The sequence below is a fragment of the Python bivittatus genome, unplaced genomic scaffold (assembly GCF_059951505.1).
Source record: "Python bivittatus isolate LINGU-HERP-01145 unplaced genomic scaffold, Pbiv_v1 ctg000700_np1212, whole genome shotgun sequence".
NCBI lineage: Eukaryota > Metazoa > Chordata > Lepidosauria > Squamata > Pythonidae > Python > Python bivittatus.
In genome coordinates, this window is record NW_028277098.1 from 103,645,124 (window position 1) to 103,663,617 (window position 18,494).

An 18,494-nucleotide genomic window follows, 5' to 3' on the forward strand; every position below is an offset into this window, starting at 1 on the left:
AGCTGCAAAAGGGGTCTTGGGAACTTGTGGGTCATGGGATGTGCCCCAGTCGTGAACATGGAGGAAAGGAATGTGTTCTTCTGTACCTGCACTAGTAATGATAGTGAGCTTAAACTCAAGAGGGCCCCCTAGATCAGCCTTCTCCAATGTGATCCTCACCAACAGTTTGTGGAAGGCACCAGGCAGCTTTCATCTTGGCAGCCTTAAGGATGGTCATCCTTGGTTTTCATGACAATAAGACACCACTGTGCCCAGAACTCACTGGACCAAAGAATGTGATATCCTCAACCACATTGTGGATTGATAAAAACAGTCTTCCCCACCCAGCTGGTTGCTCCCTTCTCATGGCTTCAAGGTACATCCAACGTGCAATGAAGAAACATCAGTTGAGAAATTAGCCTTCCCTTCTGGAATTCTCCAGCATGCCCCCTCCAAGGAGACTTGGGAGAAGAGTCCATTGGTCTGTGGGAAGATGGGGGAAATTGAGCCCATTTCATTGGCAGGATGAGTAGCAGAATAACTCGATTAGACATAGCCCCCAGAGGCCTTGAAGCCGGGCCCTCATTGTCTCTCTGTGTCTCTTCCCTTTCATATCCTCACAACTGAGGCTGTGAGTAAAATTCCCTCCGATCATTGGCATCCATGGGTGTTTGTATAAATGATGTCTCACACAGAGACTCTAACATCATCATCCAAGTGATGCAACTGATACAAAATTACATAATTCATGTTATTTGTGGAATGATGTCTACACTTGCATGATGTCGTTGTAGCATCTATGCCTCCACCAAGCCTTCTGTCCAAAGGCTACCTTCCTTGCACAGCCATAACTCATTCCAAGACTCTATGAGACTCCTTCCATATAATTGCACTTCCCCCCCCCCACAATGATGATCATTTGGGGGAACAAAGAGTTCCCCCTTGTATTGCCCAACCCTTTCTCTAGCCAGCTTCATCCCTATCCTCATTCTTCACCTCACTTCATTCACATTTATGTATGCATGTATTTTACATTTTTATAGCCTGCCCAAACCATTATTATTATTATTACTATTATTATTATTATTATTATTATTATTATTCATGATAAATCAACTTTCCCCCAAGATTTAACTTGGGTGAAGGCTCAGTGAAATAAAACTGTCTTCAATGATCCTCTGTCACAAGGGAAGGGCTTTTCCAAACGCCTGGGGCTGGGAGTTCCAACATGTGGGGGGCCCCATAGAGAAGGTATGTAATCTTGTCCATGCACCCATCACTTCAAATCAGGGGGGGGGGCACTCCTAATAAGACTTCCCAAAATGCTCACTAGATGGATCAATTTAGTTCTGGCAAAGTGATGGTGTTTTTCAGAGGGAGGGGAGGGGAGGGGAGGGGAGGGGAGAGGAGTGGAGAGGTGTGGAGAGGAGAGGAGAGGAGAGGAGAGGAGAGGAGAGGAGAGGAGAGAAGAGAAGAGAAGAGAAGAGAAGAGAAGAGAAGAGAAGAGAAGAGAAGAGAAGAGAAGAGAAGAGAAGAGAAGAGAAGAGAAGAGAAGAGAAGAGAAGAGAAGAGAAGAGAAGAGAAGAGAAGAGAAGAGAAGAGAAGAGAAGAGAAGAGAAACCTTTGTGCCAAGGATGTGGCCACATTCCTCCATCTAGTGGCAAAGGAAACAGGGAAGAAGCCAAGCTGAGACAGGATGGCTGGTTTCACTTATAATACTAAGTCATAAGTTTGGATGTCCAGTTTGGATGGCACATTTGAGAAAGCATATAATATTACTGGGAAAAGTGCTGAAGAGGGTAACCCAAATGATTAGCAGCTCAAGTGGAAAAAGACTAAAATGTTTGGGACTCCTTAATTTGGACTAGAGATGACCTGGAGAAAGTGGGGACACAGTTTTCTCCCTCTCCCTAGACCCCAGGACCAGGGCCATCCAGAGATGCTGCCTGGAAGGAGATTTGGAGCACACCAAAGAAAGAGCTTCTTCGCACAGTGCTTCATTAGCCTGTGGAAGTTCTTACAACACAATTTGGTGATGGCTACTAACTTTAAAAGGGAGAATGAGATAAATGCATGGATCTGTCAAGGAGTATTAGGCTTGAAGACCCCATATTGCCTCCAGGTTGGGGGCAGCCTGCCTCCAAATCTCAACTGCAAGGCAGAAATTGCAGAAGAGGGATAGGTCTCCATCTCTGCTCGCCAATGACCCCAGGGCATCTGGCCAGCCACTAGAAGAAACAAAATGCTGGACCAAGATGGGCCTTGGCCCAGTAGAGCTGTTGTGCTTTCACAGAGCTGGATTGACCCACCGCCTGAAGGCAAAAATGAAGGAAAACACATTAGCACATCCTGGGGACCTGCCAGCTGGCAATCTCACAGAAGCCAGCAGGGCTGGCAAAGCATTCAAAAGAGTCCCTTTACAAAGGGTCTCAGCAGGAGTAAAGTAGCCCTCCTCTTTGAAACAGCCACATCCTTTGGAAAGCTCCAAAGGCTGTCCCTGGTTCTCTGTGCTGTGAGATTTGCCCCGTTCGACAGAGAAACTCTCGTGACACGTGTGGTTCACAAAGAAGGTTTACTCATGCGTAACGTAGTAGTCACAAGCAAAGCCAGGACTGGCTTGGTACAATTGCATCACTTGTTATATTCCCCCCTTCCCGTGCTTTTTCCCGCCTCGTGATCGCGTTGCAGCTGTGGACTATTGGGCCCCCCAATGTCCCCCTTGATCGTTCATGATGGCAGGGTCGGTCAGAGTCCATTGTCCTTGATTGCCAGTCCCCCTCCGGCTGGGTTGGTCCCTCCCTGCTACGTGCAGACCCGCGGGTTCTGTGCTGCGTTGCGATCTTGTTTCGCTGCCCTGCGGCCCCGTTCCTTGCTTGCTCGCGCCGTTATCAGTTCATAGTTAAAAGCTTCCGCTGTGGTTTTCCTGTTTAGCTGGCCGCAGGTGGCTCGTTAATTAGCGGCGCTTCCGGTTCCTCTTTTCCCCGCTAGCTACCGCCGGTGGATTCCGCGTGGTCTGGTTGCGAGCTTCCCTGCAGCCCCGTGCTTCCCTGAAGCCTCGTGCTGACCGAACCTGACATGCCGCCCCCCTGAAGACAACTCCCCCCCCTCGGTTCTATTTCGGCTTCCCGGGGTATTTACTGTAAAAGTCCCGCACTAGGTCCGGCGCCCTTATGTGGGTTTTACTCACCCATTCGCTGTGGGACTTGGGGAAATGTTTCCATTGCACTAGGAGCTGGGTCTGCCCCTTGTGCCTCCGGGCGTCCAGTATCCAGTTGATTTCGAAGTGCTGCTCCTCCCCGACCATGATGGGTGGCGACACTCCCTCCGCCTTGTGCCAGGCGTTCCCCGGCTGGTGCAACTTTAGCAGGCTGCAATGGAACACCGGGTGGATCTTCCCGAGGCTTTTCGGGAGCGTCAGCCTGACGGTCACCGGATTGATGACCTCCGTAATGGGGAACGGCCCCACAAACCTCGGGCTGAGTTTTTTCGATGCCTGGTGCGTCTTTAGGTTTTTGGTTGACAGATACACCTGGTCCCCCACTTTCCATTTCTCCTCGGGGAGCCTCTTGCGGTCCGCGTGCTTCTTGTAGTCGGCTTTGGCTCTTTGCAATGCCGCGTGCGCCGCTCGCCGGGTCTCGTCGATTTGGGCGAACCAGGCGTCCAGGGAGTTGATCTGGGATTCCGGCTGAGGCAGCTCCGGCATGGGGACGAAATCTCTCCCGGTGGCTACTTTGAACGGAGAGAACCCGGTACTCTTGTGGACGGCGTTGTTGTATGCCACCTCCGCGAATGGTAGTAGCTCCGCCCAATCGTCCTGTTGGTGCCCCACGTAGCAGCGCAGGTACTGTTCAAGCCCCCCATTCAGGCGTTCCGTGGCTCCGTCCGTCTGCGGGTGCGCCGCGGAGGATAGGGCTTGTTTCGTCCCCACCCGCTTCAGGAACTCCCGCCAGAACCGCGCGATGAAGTTGCCGCCCCGATCGCTGACGACCCGTCGAGGTGCGCCGTGGAGTCGGTAGACATGTTGTACGAACAGTCTCGCCAGCCCCTCGGCCGTGGGGACTCGCCGGCACGCTACAAAATGCGCTTGTTTGGAGAATAAGTCCGTGACCACCCAAATGGCGGTCTTCCCCTTACTCTCCGGGAGCTCCACTATGAAGTCCATGGCGACCTCTTGCCAAGGGCCGTCGGGTTCCGCTACCGACTGGAGTAGGCCTCTAGGTTTGCCTTTGGCCCCTTTCGCTGTCGCGCACACCGGGCAACCCCCCGAGTACGCCTCCACGTCCTTCCGGAGCGTGGGCCACCAAAACTGCCGCCGGATTAAGTGGAGTGTCTTTACGAAGCCGTAATGCCCCGCGCTCCGGCTGTCGTGGGCTCTCTCCATGACCTCCCGTCGGCAACCCTCGGGCACGTACAGCTTTCCTTCGTGCCACCACAACCCCTCTTGGCCGGTTAGCGCCTCTCGGTTCTGCTTGAGCCAAGCGTCCCGCTCCGCTGCCTCCGCGAACCCTTGCCTTACTTCAGGCGCCGCGTCCCGTCGCTCCCCCTTGGTCTGGCTTCGGGTCACCGCCTTTGCAGCCAGCCTGCTGGCGGGGATGACGGAGTCCACGATCTCCTCCCGTAGGCTGGCGTGTTGGGGCATGCGAGACAGTCCATCTGCTAGGAAGTTGCGCTTCCCGGGGATGTGTTTCAGTGTGAACCTGAACCTCCCGAAGTATTGGGACCACCGTGCCTGTTTGGGGGATAGCTTACGCGGGGTCTTCAGGGCCTCGAGGTTCTTATGGTCCGTCCACACCTCGAACGGTTCAGTTGCCCCCTCCAGTAGATGCCTCCACGTGGCCAGCGCCCACTTGACCGCGTACGCCTCTTTCTCCCACACCATCCACCTCCTCTCCGTCTCGGTGAATTTGCGGGAGGCGGAGGCGCACGGGTGGATGGCCCCCTCCGGGCTGGGTTGGAGCAGGACTGCCCCCGTTGCCACGTCTGATGCATCCACTTGGATTATAAACCGCCGGTCTGGGTCGGGATGGCGCAGGATCGGCTCCGCTGTGAACCGCCGTTTTAGTTCCTCAAACGCCCCCTGGCATTCTGCAGTCCACGCGAGTGCCATGCTGGGCTTGGGGGGTTTCCCAGTGCCCTTGGTTTTTAGCAGGTCGGTTAGGGGAAGGGCGATTTGGGCGAAGTTCGGGATAAACTGGCGATAGAAGTTCGCAAACCCTAGGAAGCTTTGGAGTTGCCTCCGGGTTCGCGGCGCTTCCCAGCCCAGGACATCCCTTACTTTCGCCGGGTCCATCTCAATTCCCCGGCTGGATATTCGGTAGCCGAGGTAGTCTAGTTGCTCTCGATGGAACTCGCATTTCGAGAGCTTTGCGTACAGCTGTGCCTTCAGCAGTCTCTGGAGCACCGTGCGCACCAGGCTCACGTGCTCCGCCAGGGTCTCGGTGTAGATGAGGATGTCGTCCAGGTAGACCAGGACGCCCCGGTAGAGTAGGTCGTGCAGCACCTCATTTATTAGCTGCATAAATACCCCTGGGGCCCCTTTTAATCCGAACGGCATCACGGAAAACTGGTAGCTTCCGAGCGGGGTGTTGAACGCCGTCTTCCACTCATCTTTTGCGCGGATCCTGACTCTGAAGTAGGCTTCGCGCAAGTCCAGTTTTGTGAACACCCTCCCCTTCGACAGATGCGACATCAAGTCCTTCATCAGGGGGAGGGGGTATTTGTACTCCGTGCTGATTGCGTTCAGCCCCCGGTAGTCTACGCACATACGGAGCGAGCCATCCTTCTTCTCCCGGAATAGCACCGGGGCCGCTAATGGTGACTTTGCGGGTTGGATGAATCCCCGCGCTAGGTTCTTGTCTATGAACTCGCGCAGGGCCCCCATCTCCCTCCTCGACAGGGAGTACATTTTCGGCTTAGGCAGGGTCGCTCCTGGCTCTAGCTCGATGGCGCAATCACGGGGCCGGTGTGGTGGGAGCTGGTCGGACTCCTTCTCCCCGAACGCTGCCGCCAGGTCTCGATACTGCCTCAGGATTCCGCCGCCCGTCGGGGGTTCCCCGGGTCCGGACCCTCGCTTTGCGGTCGCCTCGCCAGTCGCCGCTGCCTCCCCTCGCCTCGGGATCGTGGCGGGTCTCCGGGGTCCCGGCGCTGCTGCTGCTGCTGTTGCCGCCCGGGTCTCGGGCCCCATCTGCTCTCGCCCCGTCTCCCGGTGTCCCGGACCCTCCGCTTGCCCGCCGGTGGTTGCGGCTGCCTCCGTCTCCACGGCTCGGTCCCCTCTGCTCTCGCCCCTCGCCGGTCTGTCGACCCCGAACCGCACTGCCTCCGCCGTCCAGTCGACTCGTGGGTTCCGCCGCCGCAGCCACGCCAAGCCGAGTACCACCGCGTAGTCGGCCACCGGGACCACCACAAACCTCAGTTCTTCCCGGTGACTCCCGATCGTCATCTGGACCGGCTCGGTGTAATACTGAGCTGGCCCCCCGCCAGCGTGCCATCTAGCTGGCTGAATGAAATGGGCTCCCGGAGGCGCCTCAGCTGTAGCCCGAGCCCCGAGACCACCGCTGGGTGCATCAAGCAGTGGGTGCAGCCCGAGTCCAGTAGCGCCCGTAGCTGCGCCTCCCCTCCGGATCTCACCCCCCGGACGTGTATCCTCACCCGGAACGGTGGGCAGTCCTCGTCTCCTATTGGGTCCGCGCGCCTCGACTCCCCTGCTCGCACTGGGACGCCGTTCAGTGCGAGCGCGCCTCGTTTCCCGCCGGCTCCGAGTCCTCTCCGGAGGATGCTGTCTCCGGGGTCGACCACCCCCCGCGTCCTTTCTCGGTCACCGCCGCCACTGCCCCCTTCCGCGGTCGGTCGCCGGTCCTTTTCCCGTTCGCACGCGGGGGCTTGACTTCGGGCCGTGGTGGGGCTCCTTCCCGCTCCGTCGGGCACTGCGCCGCTCGGTGGCCTCTGCCTCCGCATCGGAAGCACAGATTCGGGGCTCTGGTCGCCTCTCGCCTCCCGGTGGACTGCCGCCGACCGCTCCGCCTCTCCTCGGGGGTCCTCTCCCTCGGCTGGTCCCTCGTCTGGTCCCGTCGTCTTGTGCTCTGTTGGATCTGCCGCCACGCCGATTCCGCCGTTCCGGCCAGCCAGATCCAATCCTTCACTGTGGACGGGTCGTCCCGCCCCAGTGCCCGTTCCAGGATCTCTGGGTTGAGTCCCCTCTTAAAATACTTCACCTTCAGGGACTCCGGCCAGTCCGTGAGCTTCTCGGCCAACCTCCGGAACTCCAGGGCATACTCCGATACCGATTTGCCCCGCTGTCTGAACTGTAGGATGTCGTCCTCCGCCCGCTTGGCGCTCAATGTGTCCTCGAATCTGTCCCGGAGCGCCTGCATGAAGTCCGGGAAACTCCGTAGTTCCGCCGCGTTGGCATTGTACAGCCCGATCACCCAGCTGGCTGCTTGGCCATCTAGCAGCTCGGCCACGTAGGATACTCTGTCCTCGTCTCTAGCGAATAGGTGACCACCCCTCTCCATGAACCCCCTGACGTGCGTCAGAAAGTGCGGCAGCTGTTCGGGGTCCCCTGAGAACTTCCCAGTGATACCTCGAAGTCTCAGGGCGTCTGCCGCCCGTTGGTCCTCCGACCGGGGCGCCGTGGGTGGTGCCGGCGGGGGTGCCAGACCGCCCCCCCGTCGCTCGCCCCCTCGTTCACCGCCAGTGGCCCCACTCTCTGTAGTAGGGTCTAGAGCATCGCCTCCACGGCGTCTAGGCGTCGCTCGACTCTCTCCTCTAGTTGGGCGAATTTCTCGCTCCACTCGCGGTTCCGGAACCCCGAACCCCGGGTCATCGTAACGCCTGAACCGTCTGGTCCTTGGTTCACGCCCATCGACCACCGCTCGGATGGAGGGCGCCCGGCCCTGGCCGCTGCCCCGTCGCTCCCGGGTGGCTCCGACTGCCCTTCCGCGAGCCTGGATTCCTCGCGCTCCAGCTGACCCACGGATTCCTCGTCGCTGGTCATGCCTGTATTGAGAAAGAAAACGCTCCTCGGTGGTACCGGGTAGCGCTGATGGTGAGTCCTGGCTTTATGTGAGATTTGCCCCGTTCGACAGAGAAACTCTCGTGACACGTGTGGTTCACAAAGAAGGTTTACTCATGCGTAACGTAGTAGTCACAAGCAAAGCCAGGACTGGCTTGGTACAATTGCATCACTTGTTATATTCCCCCCTTCCCGCGCTTTTTCCCGCCTCGTGATCGCGTTGCAGCTATGGACTATTGGGCCCCCCAATGTCCCCCTTGATCGTTCATGATGGCAGGGTCGGTCAGAGTCCATTGTCCTTGATTGCCAGTCCCCCTCCGGCTGGGTTGGTCCCTCCCTGCTACGTGCAGACCCGCGGGTTCTGTGCTGCGTTGCGATCTTGTTTCGCTGCCCTGCGGCCCCGTTCCTTGCTTGCTCGCGCCGTTATCAGTTCATAGTTAAAAGCTTCCGCTGTGGTTTTCCTGTTTAGCTGGCCACAGGTGGCCCGTTAATTAGCGGCGCTTTCGGTTCCTCTTTTCCCCGCTAGCTACCGCCGGTGGATTCCGCGTGGTCTGGTTGCGAGCTTCCCTGCAACCCCGTGCTTCCCTGAAGCCTCGTGCTGACCGAACCTGACATGTGCATGCAAAGAGCATTTCCACTGGACTGTCAGTGAGGTGTGTGTGCTGTGCACACATGTGCCGAATGATGGAGACAGGCTTGCAGCAGACACACAAGCCTTCCAAAGGAACGTGGATTGAGTGCTTCAAGGCAGGGGCTTCACTCCTGTTGACCTATTTCGCAAAGCTACTCTTTGATTGCTTCGCGTAGCCCTAGGAGCAGCGGGTATCATACCTGGGAGTATCATGTGAGTATGTCAAATCACCAAGATGGCAAACAGAATGTTGCAATGCCAGCTTTCTCTCCCACCTTGCTGGTTTTGACCCTCTGTCCCCCGCCTCAAGTGGGCACTGTTGCCTAGAAGCCCAGATGGAAGGATCCTAACAGATTTTTCCATTCCGCCTCCCCCCACCCCCCAGGGCATAGAGTAATACGAAAACAGTCAGTCTAGCTCAACTTTTAATTCTGAAGAAGCCAGAGGTGGTAGCAGTTGAAAAACTGACTCTTTATTCTAAAATATATTGATGGGGGTTGGCTTCTAAGTATTTTAGTAAATAATTTTATTTTTAATTTTTTTAAAAAAACAAGACCACTCCGATAGAAACCAACTCCGAGTGGCTTGTGTACCCTATTTACGTAAATTAGCTTAAGAAACACAAATCGCCATGTAACAGCAAATAGCAGTTGTGCCAACTCTCCATTTGTTCTGCTCCAGTTTACAGGAAGGAGCACCGCCCAGCATTCCTACCCCCAGTGCCAAGCCCTGAGGGCCTTTATGAAATTCAGCACTGAAATAAACAAAATAAATGCTCAAGAGCTTCCTACCAGCCTGTGCCAGCCAGGGGCCAGGCTCCTTTGTCCAATTCCTGGGCCCAGCCCTAGGAAGATGCACTCACCCTTTCCATTTCCTTTGGCTTGCTGAGAATGGCACTGGGGTGCTTTGTTCTGCTTAATGACCTTCATGTGCTTTAAGAGGGCAAATATTTGCACTGATGGCTTGCCTTCTGGGAACTCTTGAGAACAGTTTGCACCTGACTTCAGGGGTCTCATTAGGTCAACTTTCAACTTGGAACGAAGTTGTGGGATGACTGTCTTAGACCACGTAGTCGTTTAGAATGAAACTAGGTCAAGCCAAAGCTTGGAGACCAGGTTACCAAATAAAAAGAATCCAAGGAAGACACACACAACGATTGCATTGGGCTATTTAAAGGAGCTGATTACACCAGGTAGATGAAGAGGCTGAGGGGTGGGTGGACGCCCCAGCAGCCATCCAGCCTGTGTGTCAATCCAATCCAAGCTTGGTCAAAACGTGCTCCTGACTCAGGATTGTAACTGGGTGACTGGGTGAATAGACAGACAGACAGGGAGGAAATGCTTTATGGTTAGGGCCCTGTATGGAGAGGCCCACTTCTCTCTTTCCCACCAGCTTTAATGACCACGGTGTTGAGCCCACCAGCAGAAAGCCTCCTAGGCTAAACTTCCATACCATAAATGCTTCTGCTAATGATTAATCTCCCACTTGCTTGGCTGGTCAATCCATATGTAGCACTGAATGTTACAGAAGCCATTAATCCACGTTGAGCCATCCAGAAATGTCAAAGACTGGGCGTGCCAACCAGGAGAGGTGTGCATCCTCCTCAGATATTTGCTCAGAGAAATGCAACCATTTCAGTGCACCTTCCAAGGCCCACAAAACTCCAGCTCTTCTGCTGCCATATTAAGTGGCTTCTCTAATGAAGGCCCCTTGTTCTGTTCTCTGCAGCAATGGGACGTCTTTCCAGAGAACCTTCTTCAGATGGTTGAAACGGTATAAAAATTGGCCTCATTAGCATTAAACTATAGAATAAGTCTTTTCTTCCTCATTTAAGCTCTCAGCAGTGAGTCCCACATCTGGGAGAGGCAAAAAGAAATCTCACAGGTCACTTTCAAAAAAAGTCCAGGCATTATTTTTATGATGCATATTGGAAAAATAGAAATATGTTTAGCTAGTTTTGGCATCAGCCAATAAAAGCCAGACCACTGAGAGGGAGGCCCAGACAGAAATTATGAGCTTGATAGGACCGGGGAGACCCGACTGGCTTCCTGGTGCCAACTGACCAAGACCTGCAGCGCTGCTTCTGGCCACCCATGAGGGTGGTGCTGGATGGCGTCCAACAGCTCTTTCTGCATGGGAGCTGCTACTTTAATGCCCAAAGAAAAGGTGTCCAGGTCTGGCTGCCAGATACATGAGTTCAAGAAGGTTCGAGCTGCTCCAGGAGAGGTCCAGGGAGAGAGACCCATCTCGGAGTGGCTTTAAGCATGCCAGGAACAGAACCTGCAGCCCCTTTGCTGCTTCCAGATGCCCAAGTTCAGTGGAGCTGCGGCAGACAATCACATGCCCCTCGCTTGCAACCACCTAACCCCTGAATGTCTGGATCAGCCCCCTGGAAAGGTGGGCCTTTCCTAGCATGGGGGTAAAGCCATCAAAATATCACTGTGGCTCCTTTTCTCCAGGTTGGGGGGCTTCTTCCATAGGGCAAGGAAAAACTCTGCCACTGTCACTCACCCAGGAGTAGGTCTACATCAGATAGTTGGAGGAATGTTATCCTGTGCGAACTGCATGTCGCACCCCCCCACCCCCCCGCCAGGAGGAGGAAACAATCCTGCAGAGAGGTTTCAAATTGAAAGGCTCTTCTTTCCCTTCCACCTGCCCATGGCTTGCTTATATAAGGGCAGAAAAGTGACAAGGAAGCCCTGTTTGCCAGGGACAAAGTCTCCCAGGTAAGAGCCCTTCGTTTCTTCTCCTGGGACCATGCAGAGCAGAAGGTGGCTCGCAGGAAGCAGGTGGGAGGGTCAGTTTTCAGTGGGGTCTCTGAAGACTAAGTTCTCTGGGGAAGTCAGTGACCCAGTGTCAGTTCTGGAGGGGTCACAGGCCAACGCTGCCTGGGGTTTCTTCCCCCTTTCAGAGACCCCAGGGTTATGCCCACTAGAAGGCATCAAACATCAAAACCATAAGGTTACATTACAAGGTTGTGTGAGTTGTGTGGATACGATCAATAAATCAAATTGGATTGTGAATTTTTCATGAGGGCAACTGAATTTTGGATTCATTGGTCAGGTCAAGGCAACTCACACAACCGTGTGATTGACTGGATCCTTTTATTGTTACGGGGGGAAGGTTGAAGGCTGACCCATCAACGAACCAAATGAGCTGGGTTTGCATAAAAATCAGAGCCAGAAACAAACAAACTAAGGTTAATAATATCCAAGCTTAGCAGATCGAGTGCACATAGCTGTGAAGTGTCGATTTGACCTGATTAAACATTCCGTGGGAGCCGAAATTTTGGGTCAGATAAAATGTGACACAGTAATTCAAAATGTGTTTGTGAATTAATACTGAAATGATTACAAATTCTCTCAGGTGATGGGAAAGTACTGATGTTTTAAATTGCATTTTAATAGCCGGGCATCCATCTGGTGAAGCTGTGAAACATCACAAGGAAATTATTTTCCTATCCTTCTTAAAAAGCATTAATTAACCTGCTGGAGACCCTGATGAATGACAGGAAATGTTAGATACAGTATTCGGCACCATCCATGACTAGCTGGGCTGCCTAATCTTGGCTGATCTTGAACAGCTAAATAGGGCTGGACCTGCTTAGAACTTAGATCAGTGTTGTCCAAACTTGGCCACTTTAAGGTGAGTGGACTTCAACTCCCAGAATTCCCCAGCCAGCATGGCTGGCTGGGGAATTCTGAGAATTGAAATCCACTCATCTTAAAGTGGCCAAGTTTGGACAACACTGACTTAGATGGAAGGCTACGGGGAGGCCCCAGGGCTGCAGGCTAGACTGGGAAACTGAAAGAAGATCCTGGAAGAAGGCAATGGCCAATGGAGCTCACCTTGGGGGCACCTTCATCTTTTGGCAGGGGAGAAGCAACACTTGAGATCCACTGGATCCTGACCATTCGGCTAGGTGGTGGCCTCTACCCAACCTTGGCAAATCTCAAAAAGTTAAGCAGATTTGGACCTGGTGAGTATTTGAATGGGAGGCTTGTAGGCTAGGCTGGAAGATGGAAAATGGCCAGCCAGTTCTGGGTTGTTGCCAAAAAGCTACATGGATGACCAGCTTTTACATCTGCTAACTTTTACCTCGCCTACAGTGAGATTAAAATGCCTTCCCCACTTTCTCCTGTCTGCAAAAGAGTCGTCTCCCTCCAGAATCTCAGAGGTTTGCAGGCTACAGGGAGCATCAGCCGTTGCAGCTACCGTCTCAGAAAGAATTGGTGAAGCTAGAATACGGAGAAGCTGCTGGCTGGGAAGAGAGCAGTTGCACAAATGCCTTGTTTAAGCTCAACTGAAATTTCAGGCACAATGAGAGCCTAAAATATACACCGTGGCCTGGGTGCGTACAGATGAGCCTTGATGACGTCAAGGGATGCAAACTTTGGAACTTGCGACACTTACACACTTTGCATCATTTGTGAGATGAAGGCAGGATGCCTCCTTGCTCCTTGCAGGACACCCATGCAGCATGGAATAACCATTTGGAGTGACTCAGAAAAGAGAAACAAATCCAGATTTACTGCCTACAACCCATATTCTGTCATCCTGGGGCTGCTGGCATTCCTTCCGTGCAGGGGTATCCTCAGATTAGGTAAAAATAATTCAGAATGGTGGCTGCAGTGGTCAGCTAAAGCTCCTCCTGGTTTTCATGTGCCTTGCGCCATTGCAGTTGCCATCCTGGCTTTTTTTCACCCTTCCCTGTGGAGACCCCTGCTTTTATATCTTATTTCAAAGTATTGCTAATTATCGTTTCATCTTGTAGCAATGCCAGAGTGCCCACAGAATGTACTTTCCCCCCATCTGAATGGCCCTTTCAGTGTATTACCCTCCAGATGTGTTAGACAACTGCTGTGGGGGTTGGGAGAGGCCAAGGGAGGCTCAGCATAGGCTGCACATGAGTTGGGGGACAGGGTGCGGTGGCTGAGGGAAGGAGGACACAGTGTGGTGCGCAAGAAGAGGGGGGACTCACCTGAGTAACTTGCGTCCTTCCCTGCCAGCTTTTCCATTGACTTTGCTTGTGGGAAGCTGGCAGGGAAGGTGGCAAATGGCGATCACATGACCGCAGGACGCTGCTGCAACTGTTGTAAGTGTGAGCTGGTTGCCAAGCGCCCAGATCGCGATCCTATGACTACAGGGACACTAACGGCCAGAACTTCAAAGACCGGTCATGAGTATCACTCATTCAGCGCCATCATAACTTTGAACGGTTAGTGAACGAATGGTCGGTAAGTGAGGATGACGTGAATTTGTGGATTTATAAACTGCTTCAGTCAAGGCGGTTCTAAGCAGTGTCTAAAAGCAACTGCTAAATTCAATGCCACAAGGCCAATAAAGTACAATAATATGCAATAAAAGTAATGCAAATATTTAATTATGGGTTTATAAATTACAATTGATGTCGCATTGTAAGTGGCCCTGGGAGCTCTCCAGCACTCAAGTCCCAGAGACCAAGTTCGGGGAACTTTTGGAAGGCCAGGAGATGGGAGCCACCCCTGTCTTGGGGGCCAGCTTTCAAGCGTGGAAGAGCCTCTGTAGAGAATGCCCCCTTTCAGCCCTTCCCGTTGGGGAACCTTCGGCAGGCCGTTGGCTAATTGAGCTTAATCAATTCAGGACTCCACCACCTGCATTTGTTGTTGCGACAATTATTTCCATGGACAGTTCAGAAGAAGAGGGTGTTAATTCTCAGCTTCCGGGTCAACGAGCAGACTTGCCTCTCTGTAGCAAGCTGGGCTTTGCAGCAGAGTCGAAATTGCTAAACCCCTCCAACGTCTATTTCCTTTAATTGAGCAGAAATGATGGCTCCTGATTTGACATGCTTCCTCTGCACAGGTGGGCCGGCAGCTTAAAAGTTCTTAAAGGCAGCAATTAATTCTGTGCAAGGGAGGCCAGCAAGTTTCTGTGATTTCACTTCGCTCCTTTTCCATAAGCCTCTGGCTCAGCGTTGCACTGCTTAGCTAATGATCAAAGGGGGAACAAGAAAGGCTCTCCAGCAAATTATGTTCTCATTTACTTGTGCCAGGAACTGTTGTAAAAATGGTATCCTGGGTGGCTCAAATCATTTGATTAACATCTCAAGTGCTGCATCTTCTCTGGGCTCCATCATTCAGGAAGGAACATAAAACTTGGATGTGACAACTGGAAATGTTCCCATGCTCAATTTCCAGATCCAAACAAATTTGGTGAATCATGACCTTGTAGATGTCTGGAAATCATCTGCCCCCAAAGTGGGGAAAATTTTGGTTGACAGGAAGTGTCCTTAATGTTTTGGGGAAGAGGCAAAACATTATGGGCTGATTCAGTTGAGATGTTCAGGCTTTTTCTGGGATTTTTTTTTCCTGGGGAGGGGGAATGATAAGTCTTATCCTGAGGCTTTCAAATGTTTCTTGCACATTTCCGCACCGATTGTCAGCCCCATCAGGAATCAGGTGATGATACAGAGATGTCAACCCCAACAATCACTAAGATTGCTTGGCAAGATCCTTCTGTGGGTGCCACTGACGGGCTAAATTGTCTTTTTGCACTGTCTCATGTGCACATCTTCTTGGCGGTGGCATCTACTCGTTCTCCCTTAGATTTGAGGAAAAACTCAACTGTTGCTTCTGACCCAGCTGTTCAACCAGGCTTCCCTGTGTGAACTGGAAGGATATTCCCCACCCCTTTTTAATGTATCGGTTTGTCTACTAAACCATATTGACCGCGTTGTTGTTTTATTTTTCTATTTGAAAACTGACTGCTAAGCTGCTCTGTTTTGTGGAAAGGAACAGGGGTGTCCACCGGGATGGGGAGGGAAGAGCCAAGGTGGTGGCCACACCCATGCAGTCAAAGCCCCTTCCCTGGAAAGGGGCATATAAATGCTTCCGATACATAAAATCACGACCCAAGGTTATTTTCCAGTGCAATAATTTTGCCCAGACCTGGATAGAAATGTCCAAGGGCCGCGACTGCTGAGAATCCATCCGCGTCACCCGCCCGCGTTCTTTGCTTCCTTCTCTTTCAGAATGACCGCCTTGACAATGGCCGGGGCGGTACGCATGGCCGTCTTCTGCAGTTTGCTGGGGCCGACGCTCGAGCTGGGCGGCCTCCTAGGTTTAGGCTCTGGAAGCCCTGGAGGTGGTGAGTTGAATCCTGAGGGGGTCACCTTGGGGCCACCTCAAGCGACTGTGCCAGCTGTGCCCTGGCAGAATGCCACCTTTCCCCTTTGGGTAGATCCCATCGGAGTAAATCCATGATTCACATGTTAACGCAAAGGTTACGAAACGGCGGGGATGCTCCTCGTGGGTGGGTGTGTCCGTGGGTGTATCTGGATGGGGACATTTAATCTCCCGCCCTGGCGTTTTAAGAAAAAAGCTTATGTAGAAACTAAGGGCGTAGTTAACTAGGCTTAAGCAAGAACGAATCTCTTCCAAAACATGAAAACACACATTCAAAACGGTGTAAGGCTGGCAAATACTGTATATATAAAAACAGAGTTATAATCTAGATCAACTAGCACTTCCATCTCTATATACTTCAAAACAGCAGCAGCGTGATTGGCATTGCCGGTGATGGCCTGATCTGCCTGTCCCATTAAGCCACGTTTGTCTGATCATAGCTTTTGAATGAGCCACAATTGGCTGCATTGAAACCAGGATTCACAAACCACCAGCGCCGATTTCACGCCTGGTGATAGATCAACCCCAAGAAAGGCACACGGTGTGTACGAGCAAAGCCGGCTCTGGCTGGATAGAGAAGTGGGGGGAGAGAAAAGAGCCGAGACAGAGGCTCACATCGGAAAAGGCGCGAGGGGCTATTCATACGTTTTATAGAAATGTCATGTACTGGAGGTTACGTTCATTCTCATTTTTAACTTACATTGAAATTAAATGCCCTTGTTGTTTTAAGGACGGTGTTATTTTACAAGTACAAAAGGGCACGAGGCTGATGGTGTCTTGGGGGGAGAGCAAATCAGGGAGCGAAATGGACACCAGAAGTGCACAGGGGGAGAAAAGGTGGGGAATGTGGGGGGACCAGGAGGGTTCCGGGGTGACAGGAAGACAAGAATCATGGAGGAAGGGGGGAGTCTGAGTGACACCAGGAAAAAAGAGGGTGGGACTTGCACAGCTGTCCGATGACCAGGACAGGGGTCTCCCAGCGAGAATGTTGCAGAATAAAAAGAATCTGGGCCATGGGCTTCCGATGGGCTGGGGGGAGATAGAACCAAAGCCCCTTAAATGGAGAGAAAGGGGGGACTCTGAAGGAGATGGACCACGGGAAACCGTGAGGTTTCTCCATCTTGCTGGAGGAAAGGCAGACTATCAATTTGCCACTCCGTTAATTGAAAGTACCTACCTTCAGATTTGAGAGAAAGTCCTTGGTATTTATATATATCTCAGGTTATTTCCCACCTTGAGTTGGTGCACATGACATTCCCTCCTCCTTTGTCTCCTACAACAAGAACTTTGCGCAGGAGGCTGGAGTGGGAGCGACTGGCCCAAAGTTACCCAGGGATGTCTGTGCCCCGGGTGGGACGTGAACCGCGGTATTGCCCGTCCTAGTCCAGCAGCTTAATCATTAGGCCCCGCTGGCTTTCGCTGGAAGGTTCAGGGTTTCTTCTGGTTCAGAATTAGGGATCGGGGGGAGCTGGGTGGGATACAGGGATGATGGCGGCAGGAGATGGTGTGTGTGTGTGTGTGTGTGTGTGTGCGCGCGCACACACACACACACAGATTGGTTCATTCTCCCATATATTCGGCCACTCGGGATCAAGGGGTTGATCGGCTTCCTTAAGTCTTCCTCCCCTTCCTGACCGAGGTCACTGGGGAAATGGAGTTAGATCTGCTGGAGGGGTCTTCCAGATGAAGGCAAAGTTCCAGCAGTGGGACGTGTGGAGACCCCCACTGACCACCCAGTGCACTCATGCCTAGAGCCATACCATGGCAAACAATTTTGATAGACCATGCCCTGACCCGTGCCCTTTTGTCTGTGGGGGCCTCAGCTGAAGCAGCGAATGCCTCGGGCTTGAGGGGGCAGCCCGTGATCTCGTTGGAGGGGAGGTTCACAAGCCCCGCCTCCCAGCTCATGGGCGGGGCCTCATGGCACAGTCAGGCAAAGGAGACAAGCTGCTTGAATGGCCAACATGCCAGGCATTGGGAGGGCAGCTAGGTTTTGCCACTGCGCTGAGCCCAGAAACTTGGAAAAATACAAGCAATTTCTTATCTTTTTGTGACGAGGGGAAGAGAAATATTTTTAGACAAGATAAGGAGTTCTGTAGCTGGCTGGCGAGGGAGCAGTGCCCAGCTTCTGCGCCCAGCTATTAACCAGAACAGACCAGGGCTAATTGTGCGGTTGTTGTCTGCAGCCTTCAGACTCATGGGCATCTGGGCGCGTGTGTGTCAAAATCTACATCACACCTGCCATCTTGCAGATTTTGCCCCGTCCCCGCTGTTCAGACGTCTGAAGGTATAGACATGACTGGGGCCCCTTATCCTGATCGGAAATAGTCAAAGCCGCCCGGATCAGCTGGGGGCATTTTAAACTGGATTCTTGAGGTCTGAAATATAGAAGGGCTGATAGTTTGGAAGAGGCCTCCCTTGACCTCCCTTCCGATTCATTTGGAGAAGAGACCTACAAATGTTCACTAATCAGTTAAAATGCCGGTTTCACGGCAAATAGTGGTTAGTCCCACTTTGTACACTATGGAAACTGAGTTCAAGATCCGGAGAACTGGACTAGAGGGAAAAAGAAGAAATAATACTTTCTTTGCAAAGAAGAAACTCGGTAAGATTTTGACATAGAAGGTCTGTTTAGTACAAGTGTTGCTGATGAAACAGCCTAACGCAAATCATTCTTTTGGCACAGGCTTGCTTGGAGGAGGAGGAGGAG